Source organism: Rhea pennata, chromosome 10 (assembly GCF_028389875.1).
Source record: "Rhea pennata isolate bPtePen1 chromosome 10, bPtePen1.pri, whole genome shotgun sequence".
Taxonomy (NCBI): Eukaryota; Metazoa; Chordata; class Aves; order Rheiformes; family Rheidae; genus Rhea; species Rhea pennata.
Window position 1 is genome coordinate 18,128,015 of NC_084672.1, and position 12,247 is coordinate 18,140,261.

General features: G+C 39.2%; 1 protein-coding gene across 1 annotated transcript in view; it reads right to left on the reverse strand.

Annotated features, from left to right (window-relative positions):
• The window catches only part of TRPM1 (transient receptor potential cation channel subfamily M member 1), a 142,721-nt gene that overhangs the window by 104,057 nt on the left and 26,417 nt on the right, over positions 1 to 12,247 (reverse strand). The window contains exon 8 of the mRNA XM_062583415.1: positions 9,909 to 10,053. The gene's annotated coding sequence lies outside the window, so the exon portion shown is untranslated. The remainder of the gene's footprint in view (positions 1 to 9,908; positions 10,054 to 12,247) is intronic.

Below are 12,247 nucleotides of genomic sequence, written 5' to 3' on the forward strand. Positions count from 1 at the left end.
ATACCAGAAGGGTTGTGGTTAGTACTCTACCACCTGGGAAAAACACCTAGGCAGCTCTCACCTCACTGAAGGCAAAGGTAGACTGAGTCCTTCTGGCATTTTAATTTGCAAAAGACCTTTGATGCAAGCAAATGGACACCCAGACAACGTTAGGAAAGAGTATCACTTTTTTTTTCCCTCAGTTGCACCCAAGCTGTTAATTTTACTTTGTTTTTACTTAATTAAAATAGAAAAATGAGGAAGACCTACCTTGCCAGAATTAGAGAAAGCATCATGTCCTTGGGATATACGTTAGTTAAATATAGTAAGATAATGTTTAGTGTAAAATCAAAGCATTCCCATAGCTCTTAGCATCCAGAAGTTCTTTTAGCTCTGCTAAAGGATGTGCAAACCTCCACTCTGGGTATTAGAAAAGGCTAATTCTTAATTCCCTTGACTAAGCCTGCTTGCTGCTATGGGCTACTACAAGCTTTATTCCTATTAGAGACTTGCTGGTTGCCCAGGGTGACAGTGCTGTGTCACTGGTAATCATGAAAGTGACACGGCAAAGCATCTCCTAAAATCTTAGCTTTGAGTAAAAAGATCAAATGGTTTAGTCTGCAGCCTTTTAAGTCTAAAATAACAAGCGAATAGTTGTGCTGCACTTTTCCAGTATTAGCTGACATAAAATTAAGTCACACTCCCTTTGCATTCACCAGTCAACCTACCACTTGAAGAATCAATGATAGCCAAATAGAACAGGCTGATGCTACTTCCCAGATGGCAGCAATTATAAAAAGGCTGTATCAGAAAAAGGAGAATATTTGTATCCATTTTGAGATTTTGGGTTCAGGCCAATTAATCTTTTCTAACTGTGTAACTTAGAATCAGGCCGACTACCAAACAAGAGAACTAATCCTAAGAGGGGTTAACACCTGTAACTTCCACACACAGCAGGAACAAGAACAATGGTACTGCTGGGAGACATTTTGTTTGATGTTCCTTGCTAGTTTGAAAAGAAACAAATGCCTAGCAACTTAGCTGTAATAACAAAGGATCTCTGATGACACAGCTGGAAACCTCATTATTCAGCAAGGAGTTTTGTAAGCCACATGTGAGCACAGACATGGAACTTACAGGGAGTTCTGTGTCACAACTCGTTTCTGTTTCCATAGTGAGAATCTTGGATTTTACTGAAGTTTTGACATGTATCTAAATGGCACACTTTCGGTTTAAGCTGAGTTGCATATACTGCAGTATGTTGTTTCAACAAATTATATTGAGGTATATAGCTTCAAAAAAGGTTGACTAATCTACGCTCACCTGAGCTTCTGCATTTCATCATAGGAATTAGCGTTAGCTGTCTGTTTGTCTATTCCCTTTGGCGGCCTGTGCTAAGCATCTCACATTGACACAGTTTCTCATCTGGCTGATTTAACAGGGTGCCTTCTGGAAGCCCCACAACCACAATGCAACATAAGTTACCTGTGAAATCAGGTCTGTAGAGGAGAAGCATGTGAAACTTCCCACTTTGTGGCAGACTGCTTTAACTTTCAGCTCATAGAAACAATTTCTTGAACTGTCCATTAACAGGGCTGTAAATGTCTGTTCAAATCCTTATAGTCTGTTCTGGGGGATCACAATGCTTCCACCTAGTCAAGTTCTAACAGTTCTCTAGTCTTTTCCCCTCATCCTTTCATAATAGACTAATCGATTTCTAATTCCATTTTCTGGTATACAATCCAAAATAATGCATGAGGCACAGCCAGAAGGCTCCATCTTAAGCACTTGTTTTTATCAGGATCTCTTTAGGCTCTGTGAAGTCCTGTGATACAGTGTGATTGCAGAAGTTCCATCTTACTAGCTGCTAGGTTCCAGCCTTCCTACTGTTCCCTACATCAGACTTTCCTGTAAAGCACTCTGCCATCTTGTCCCTCAAGTTGTGAACAACTCATGTCAACTGTCATGCTGTTTTTTCCACTATCTGAATGAAATATAATGCGAGTTAGAAAAGAAACCCTCCTTTATACTTGTATCTGTTTTTCAATGCCCGTTCCTGATTACACCAAAGTTTATTTTCTTCAATGCTTATTTTTCCTTTCATTGTCCTGATTTGACAAAAAAGCCATAAAATAGCAGATCTCCTCTCCGCCAAATTCTTATTTTTGACTTGTTCTAAGATTCGTTTAAGAAGTTTCCATTATTTGAAAGCAAGACAGGATATTTTATTTGTAAAGCCAGGAAATTAAAAATAAACAAGTACCAGGGGAAGGGACTGGCTTCTCCTCCTGCCGCAAGCAAAGGTGTCCTCAGTTCAGTTTCAAAAGTGAAGAGAATTTCAGAATTTAGTCAAATGATTCCTCTTTTAGGCATTATGAGAAGATGCACAGATCTGTCTTCTAGACTGGATAACGAGACACAGAAGATTTAGTTAACTTTCAAAACATAAAAGGCAGCTGATAAGTAAGCTGAAATAAATGGGTGCAGTTCCAGTGATTTATCATGAGGTGACAGTCAGTTTTTCTCTCTGGATCCCTAGGCACTTACTTTTACCTCCTCTGTACAAGAATCTTAAACAAGTATTGAGGAGCAATCACCTCTAAACTCTCTTTTTTTTTTGCCAATGAATGTAAGAAAAGTGACATCATAGTCCCCAGAAGAAGAGGAATACTTCTAACACTGTTCAAATACTGTTCACCTTTCCTCTAATAAAATAATGCAATGATTAATTCATGGCTCTACCAAAGAAGTAAAAGATAAAAAGTAATGCCAGTCTGCACAGTTTCAGGGAAGGTCAGCCTTTCTAAAGCAACTTGTTTTCAAACAGGCCTACTCAAGTTTGTAATAATACACATGGTCTTCAACAAGAGATTTGGCTAAGCCCCACACAACATCTGGATTCCAAAATTCAAACTCTGTGGGATGAACTCAGAACATTTCAGAAGGGTTAAAAAGACAGACTCACCACTGATCTTAAGAGTGTAGCTGCTGAGAGATGCATAGACACCTATAAAAATGGAAGCAGCTTCCTGTGGGGAAGTGGCGGGCACACCAAAATTAAAAAAAAAAGAAAAAAGTTCTTAGGCACATGTTTCACTGTTTATTACCAAGCTTCCCTGCATTTTTCACATCATCAGGCTCCAGCAGATGGAGCCAACAAGCCACTTTCTTGGCTTACAAACAAAAAAAAAGCTAAACAGGCATTATACAGTCATTAGACTAAACAGCTATATATTTAACAGTACTGAGAAACTAGCCGGCAGTATCTTATGCAAATAAAATATCCCTCTACAACCTGTTCGACTTGGAGCAAAGTGAAGGGCAATTTTTTCTCTACTCTTCCTACCTTAAATGATGGACCTCACCTCAGTATTTAGCTTATTCCTTCTACCTAAAAGTGTAGAAGACAGTGGCAGATATGCAGAAGACAAGCTGGCTCTGTTCTGTAACCTTTCTTCTCTTTCCCTGGCCGAAATTGCAATTTAGCAGGGGTATGAATTCCCTGCTTAAGCGATTACAAGTCCCTGATGTTACTAAGCTGCAAAAACACGGAGCAATCTTTGCCTAAAAGGAAAGTGAAATAGCACACTTAATTTGGATGAATCTGGTAGCAACATAAAAAGAAATGGGCCTTCAAAGTCAGAACACATCTTGTTGGCATTCCAGAACAAGACTCAAGGAGGACATGAAGATTAAGACTAGCTATCCCTGGGAGGAGGGAGAAGAGGAACAATAAACTGAATTTATAGGGGATCCAGATATTTCTATTGCAGAATGAGACAAAGTTTCCACTACTGGAGAAAGAGTAACATGTTTTCTCTGAGATCTTGTTCCCTGACTGTATCTTCTGAAGTCATACAAAAATCCATTTCAGACATCTGGAAAATTTGAAGAAGGCATGAGAAGGACTAACCTGGATAGACCAGAATGGAAAACAACTCAGTACTGTGTGTAACAGAGAGGTCTCCTTCTGCTTTTCTCAATACAGTTCTTTGCTGTTGTATCATTTTTGATATTGAACACACCATCTGAATAAATGAAGGTGGCGCAATTTGAAGCATACTTCCTAATTCACAGTAACAGAGGCAACATTACTGCAAAAGATACAACATTGCTGTGGACTAACTGATAATTCAGTAACATGCTAGTGAAAGATATGACTATCCAGCATGTGCAGACAGGACAATCACATCCTCTTGCAGCTACAACAATCATTTTCTTAGGATGATGGCTAACAGTAGAGTACGTTCCAAAGCAGTAGCAATATCACCTAACTTGCTCTTCCACAAAGCCTTTATTAAAGACCATAAATTGAAAAAAATTCCTGCTGGACCTTTGGCCTTTCGATCAGTTTTTGGAAATGGCAGCTACAGGCATTCAAAAATATTATTTTCCTCTGATCAGCAACAGTAAGGCTGAGACTGTGTAACAGGATCAATTACATAATATGATCTAAAAGGATACATTTCCATATCCCTATACCTTCTGCTTATACAGAAGTTACTATAGTTCTGCTCTTTGCACACTTCAATCTTGCTCCCCAATTTGATCTATTGGGCCATAGATCTTTGATAGCAACTGTCTGATGCAGCTATAACAACAAGGCTGGACAGTCCAGAGCAAGAAGATGCACAGCGTGGCCAACTGACCATACGTGATTTGCCTCAGTAATGCCCCTGGTTACATACACATAAAGGTGGATTCTGACATGTAAGATAAATGTGTGTGTGTGTGTGTGTGTTTTTACAAAAGCAGACAGTGAAAGAGACTTCTGGAGGCATCTTCTCAAAATATTTTCCAGATAATTTAATGTTTGGGCATTGCATTTTTAATGCAATCAAAATTCCACCAGCTAGTGGAGGAAGCCCTGTGCCCCCTGTTAGTCTGTTAGCCACTTGAGAATAATTGATGCAGCAAAATCTATACTATAATAAGCAAGAAAACAGATTTAAAAGTATTGAGAACAAGCTGCTGTTCTAACAAGACAACATTTTATAGGACTAGAACGAAAATTCTGACTAAGAACCCATTACCCTTCTAAGAAGCCCTGACACAAAGAAAACTGCTGAAGCCAGAATAAGCAGTATCTAGTCAGAAAATCAGACTTAGAGCTGGAAATAAAAGACTCTTAAAGCTATTATTACATTAATTTCTAGAAAATACATATGGAGATTTATAGCCACCATAAAGTACAATTGCTTTACTGCTATTCTATGTGGTACCCAAACTAGGCATTAAATAATATTAAAGAATTCGAACTCAGCTAAAAAATTCAAGAAATTGACTGAGGTTCTGCTTTTAACTAGCTAAATTTTAAAAAATGAGCATTCATTTTTGGTTTCTGTTAGTGTACACAGATCTATGGAATGCCCAACCACTGCTGGGGATGCTAGACAAAAAGGTAGTTCAACAGGTCGAGATCCCCAGGCCCTCAGACTTCTCCTATAGCATCTGCCAATTCCCAAGAAGGCATTCAGAACTTTCCAGTTCCTATTCTAGCCCATCAATCTCCCCCAACTATTCTTCCTCCTTACCAGAAGGGAAAGGAGATGCCTTACTGCATCTGGACTCATCTTGAGAAGAAAACAAGTGATTCCTAAACCAAGGACACCTCTGTGAGCAAACTTTACTGCATGAAGCTCGTGTAACCACATGATCTTATTTATGCAGCCCCAGTCTATTTTTTTATGCAGATAGCCCATATGCTGGCTCTACTGCTCAGTGCTTTCGTTCCTGAGCTTGGATAGGGAAGAATTTTTAAGTCTCTGTGTTCCTTGTATGCAGGGACAGTTTGGCTCCTGTCTGGTGTAAACAGACCCTTCTGTGGCCTGCACGGGTTCTTGCTGTTCCAAACAGAAGGCAGTCAGAGAACACAGTGTTCATGACACCCACCACTACAGTTCTTACTACAGTCCAGCCTGGTAGATATGCTGGCCCAGAGCCATCATCTTTTCTCAATGAGTCTAAAGAACAATCAGAAAAAAGGAAATAAATGTTGTCCTTCTGGAAAGTGTCTTCCTAAGGGACAGCCTCTGTCTGCCTATCCTTTCATGCTGCCAGCATGGCACAAAGGGACGATGAGTCAAAGGAAAATTGAGCTCATAGGGCTTCTCAGTTATGTGACATGTTTGCTGGAAAGATGGTGGGGTGAGGATGCTGAGATGTCTTGAGAGTCTTTTGGAAACCTGGGCAATGATTATGTGGCATTTTTCATAAAGCTTAGACAGCCACTTCACAACAACATGAATATCTCAAACGTGGCCCTACTGCAGAGAGGCAGCTATGCCATCTCTGGTGACTGACACAAGAAGAAGGGAAACACAATCCAGCCTTTATTGCTCCTTTCCTTCTCTTGAAGATCCCGCCCAGCTGCCCTGTGTGGTGTCATTGCAGCACAGCTTTCCTTCCCATCCTGAGTGCAGTTCTGTGACACAAGTCAGTCACATATGGGAAGTACAAGGAAGCACTCATCTTCAATCCCTCTGCTGGCCAGGTCGTGACTGAGCTCAATAGGAGCGGTATAAAGCAGAGAAGAAAGGGGTACCAGCGAAAGTGCACAATGTTGCTGACCTATGTCAGACCTTAAGTGTTGTCTACATATTCTAGCTGCTAATTTAGAATCAGTGGAAAAGCCATTTAATGCTTCTTCCCCCTCGCTAGGTTGCGAGTCTTGTGTTCTGGCTCTTACAGCTATATCAAAGAACGACTAAGACTGACTTTCTAAAAAATATGATCAATTAAAAGATAGGCTGATTCTCATTAAAAAAAAAAGAGAGACAGAGAGACAGAGAGAAAGCAAGACAATACTGGCAGTTGGATTCCCAAGCTGACACTTCAAAAGTGCTAAATAGAAGCTATTGCAATAAAAAGTTACAGTGACTGTTACTAGAATTACTAAAATTAGAACAAGAGAAGAAAAAACACAAGCATCCTTAAGTGAAAGCTGTTAATCTCACTAAGTTTTATCATTTTAGCTAAACAACCATCAGCTGTAGCTTAAATGGCACATTATCAAGGCTGGCAGGCCCACGTCCATAAAGGAAACAGGCTTCTGCACCTCTTTGTGCCTACACAGATTATAATCCAGGAATGAACAGATGCCTGTGAGCAAAATCTGGTTCTCCTGATCTCACTCCGATGTCCTGGCTCCAAAAATAACATTTCCTTCATTCAAATTCTATTAGCAGCAACCTACTTTCTATATTTGTTTTGAGAACCAAAAATGTAGACTAAGTACAGAAATACTGTGCTTAGCAGGTGCTGTGCAGGTCAAGATCTTTGCTCCTACTGGGATAGGTGGGGTTTTATATTTTAATTGTGCTGCTAAGAAGTAACATGACTCACTGCCTCTCTTCTTTTCTGCCTTTCCAACGGCCTTGCACTATATTAACAGGGGTGCACATGAAGGGACTGAGGGTGTGGTAGAGGGAAACTTGGCGTCTCCATAGAGATACCAATGTAGCTGGTGACAGTTCTGATCTTAATTTAGAATGAGAATATATAAGAAGTTGCATTACTAATAACAACAATAAGAAGAAAATAAATAATACTAATGAATACCAGAGAATCCAAATTAGCAACTAAACAGCCCAAGCTAATCCTTCCTGCGTGTTGGCAGCCCAACAGTTATTTGATAGCCAAGGCAGAATAAATAATAAGCCAAACTTATTTTTTGAAATGAACCTCTTGGGAGGGGGAGGCAGGAAGGGAATGCAAGTTGTCTTTGTGGAATGTTGTCAGATGAGAATTAAAATTCCAGTCTTCACTGAGGCCTCTGCTGGAATGTACAAAACACTGGGTACATTCCCCCCATGCACACACACACTTCATGTTTTATTTTTCCATGCCATGCTGCTTAAAAGTTCACAGCTGCATTCTTAATTGGTTTCTCAGTAATCTTGGTACATAAACACAGTGACACCCAAAGCTGCATTCCTCAGCCCTGGTGCTTTAACTGAAAACAAAAGCTGTTTCACCCAGGAGTGAGAGACATCTACCTCCATGACAAGCTTCCCAAAGGTGCTACAGCAGACAGTTTTAGCGAATCTCCAGCAGTGGGACAGCCTGAGGCCCATTGAGAGCTCTAAACTTCACTTTCAAATGGTTAGAATTTGGCTTATGCCCTCAAACATTCTATTAATATTCTTTATCTATCTTACTGTTGACTGTGGTTGCTACCCATAGCACTTATACACACAGTAGAATACTCTTTCCAGGCATGGAAGAAGGAGGAGAGGAGATGGGTGGGTTTTTCCTATAGTAGTTTCCTAGAAAACATAATCTGAACATCAGAGATTGAAGAAGGCTTGTAAAGAGGACAAACGCATTCCCTCAGAATAGGAGAGTGATCTACAATTGATACTAGAATGATACAAACATATTTCCTAATAACCAATATAAAAACTATGCAGGTCATTCATTGTAGGCAAACATATAATAAATCACAAAATTATATTGTATGATAGTAAGTCAGATGCCAATTACTGACCCTTTTCAGAACCCATTCCCACTAAAGTCAATGGTAAACTTCCCAGAGAAGTATAAACGGAGAGTTGGAGCTGGATTTGTTCAATTATTTTTTCAACGGGTATCTTATGATGCAGACAGTACTTTAAAAATGTCACTGTGCACCTAACTCCGATTTGCTTCACTCGAGATTAGTGAGTGCTACAATTCTGAAAATCCCACTAAACATTATCTAAATTTCCAGGAGCTTAAACAGTTTTCACAAAATGCATTCATGTGTGAAGCTCACCCTACTCAGGGGCCAGCGGAGGGCTTTACAAACTCCGCTGGGAGCTAAGGGATATTGCAGCTTTATCATGTGACAAGCAAGGAATCTCTTCCTGAACACACTCTTTAAGGTTGCAGGTGCCATTTTATAAATTGCTGTTAAAAACACAGAGGCTAGAAATTAACTCCCATATGCAACACAAATATAATGGATTTCTGCAGCACAAAGGCAAGCTTTACATAGCAAACCACAACTCTTTATAGACTCTGTAAAAAATCATGTTCCTAAAGGCCCCATAAGGGTATCCTCTTGTTGGGAACTCTCCAAAGACTACAAATACTGCCCGGTGGGCAAGAGCTGGCGACATGGAGTGCTGCCCAGGTGACTTACCACTAATGGGAGTGAGTTGTTAGTCAGTAACTGCAGTTTCTGTTGGATTTACTGAGGACAATTAGACCAACAGCCAAGTTTAAATTTAAACTCATATATACAAAATGCTGCTTTTTAATGAGCTGTTCAAGTGCACTTCAAATTATAAAAGAAAATCTTTATTTTCTGTGGCAGAACTTCCTAGCTCTTGCAGCACAAAGCGTATTTAAGAGAGCACTCTGCTCTAGATAACTGCTGCCCAGTAACATCTAAGCAACTCGGTAATTCCATGAGCACAGGCACTCCAGAGAGTCAGTTTTCTCTAGATTTGTATCTTAGATGCTCACTATTGGCTAATAATACATGAGCTCAAGCTACAGCTTCCTGCTCAAGCAACTATTGGGTCTCTCCTACCCTTCTTCGCCTATTCTCCGACCCCGCCTTGCTGTTATGGTTAGCCAAAGTTAGCCGGGGGAATCCATAGTAGACAGACAAACAGTAAGGTTTCATTAGGTCTCACTGACTCAGGAAACTGGACTAAAAATAATTTATCCTGTACATAAGTATTGTAACTACTGTACTATTGGGAAACATCAGGAAGAGAAAATTCTTAAATTCTGACTATTTCTGCTCTGTCTAAATAGAGAAATCAGTATTTTTTTTTCTTGCAGGCCAAATTCCAGTCAGCCTAGAAAAATACAGGATTTCCTGGATCTGATACTGCCTAGTGCCAATAGAACATTGTCTTAGTTACTTCCAGAGAATGGTTCCCAAGCACAAGTAAGACTACATTTATCTGGAAGGTTAATATTTAAATAGTTCTGACCTCAATTATCGAGGCAGCCTGCTTGTCTCCTCAGCACAGCATGGAGAAAAGCAACTTGCTTCATTGGAAGAGACAGTAGTAGTGATGAGTGCTCTGTGTTCACAAAATTTACCCAGGTTCTGTTTGGCAGTATTTCCATCCAGTCCTTAAAACAAACAAACAAACAAACAAACAAATTTGTTTTTATAGAGTTTTGAACAAACAAGTGGCTAGAGTAAACTAAACATTATTATTACATCTGCAAGAGCAGAGAACTGTTTGACAGGTAATTTGAAATGAATGTGGGTGGGTATTTTATAGCCCACATATTTACTTTTATCAATTTTTTATTTTTCGTAGGGGACTCAGCAGAACTCACCTTAAGCTTTTCCTGATCAAATCTGATATTTAAAAAGCCATTTATTTAATTACTTCATAGGAACCTTAAAGATTCATACTTGAAAATCTCTTTTGTTGCAATGGGCAGGTTTGATTCTCCACTTGTCCATTATCTGATTACTTGTTCACTACCCGCTGAAAACCATAGAAGTGTTTTCACTTACTTTGGATCAGACCCTTAGAACAGTACAAAACCTCAGTTTGAATAAAGTTACTCTTGATTTACATTCACAAAAGTGAGGGAAGAGCTTACAGCCTACAAATGGATCTAAATTAAGATCAAAAATTTCATCAACCACAATAAAGGAACTTTATCACCATTCACATCAATATATATTATCATCATGCCTTAAAGCTTCAGTGTTCAATACACTAATGAATGCCGGAGACATCTGTTAATTTTTTAAGCCAACACAATTGATAACCTCACACATTCTATTACCCTGTTTCTCACTAATATTTAAATGAATGTAACATTCACTTTATTTAATTACACTAGCATAGAGAAAATTAACCCACAAATTAAATGACACACTTCTAGTCAAGGTTGCATAGGGCTGCAAAACCATTATGCCAAAGGTGTCCCAATCTAATTATTGTTCCAGCTGTACTAAAACTAAAAACGACCCACAGTATGAACTCAACCTTTCCACACTTGTGCAACTGGCTTAAAAAAAAAAAAAAAAAAAGCTTATAAAAGAATTTATTATGTACTATATCTCTCTCTCTCACCTATGCAAACGGGCTACATTCTGAGGGGTATTGTTAAAACGTACCCTTCCTCCCTTTCCTTCTATGGTAGTGAACCTGTTAGAAAAAAAGAGTTTAGGTTGGATCTGCAGCCATCTCCCAGATGGGATTAAAAGCAGAAGGGCATATATCTTGTTTTACCCTTAGCACAGAAACTCTAACCTTTTATTTTTTTCTCTGAATTATAATCTTCTCTTTATGTTGTTTTTTAGCATGACTCTGAAGAAATTTTGCAGTCTCTAAAGCTTCTAGATTGTAAACCTCAAAGGCAACATATTATAAAGAGTAAATATCTGAAGTGAACTGCACATTTAGAGTCTGATCTACATAAACATACTTATCTGTGTAATCCAATGAAATTCAGAGGAACCACTTGGGTTGGTAAGGATCACTGCTACAAAGAAAGGTTTAAGCACTGATATTCTTAGATTGTCTGCTGTATAAGGTGTAGAATTTGTATACCGGGTATCTAAACTGCTTTTCATAGTATGCAAAATGAAAAGATAAAATGGTCCAAAAGGAAAGAACATAAAATGAGTCCAAGAGCAAAAAGTGACACCTTAAGTTTTCTGAAAGGGAGTACTGAAAGTACCAAAAATTAGAGTAACTGAATAATTACAAGCTTTACTGTGTTTCCTCTGTTAGTTTGCTGAACACTTCTATTCAGCAGTTTTGGCATGATGATTGCTTTTTTGAGTGACGATTCATGCGGAGTTGCCCACACTAACAGGCCAGTCTCCATGAGAAGCTTTGACACCATCAAGAGTCAGCAATCAAGTCTACAGAAGGCCAAAATTTTGGCTCTACTTATGACTCTCAGCCAGAAAGTTCTGGCTGAGCCGGCAACAGGAAAGAGTACTCCAAACCTCCCTTGCACTGTGGCACCTGCAGATAGCTAGGATGATGCCTAAAGAACACGCTGCAAATGGTGAGCAAAAGGCAAGGGAGAATAAAAGATAGTTTCTTCTTTAGTCACCTTCAGTTGTATGACTTTTAGGCATCCTAAATGAAAGATAAAGTTGCTGTCATTCTGCTGAACCCAAAGGCAGAATATGGCCATGCAAAGAGCTTAGACCTGGCAGATCACTCACTCCTGCACCACAGCTATTCTGTTTGTTATGGAAGGCTGAACTAACAGTTAAGCTCTTTTTTTCACTCAGGACTGTAATTGTGTATTTCAGTTCTACAACTGACAGAGCATAAACTCTGGA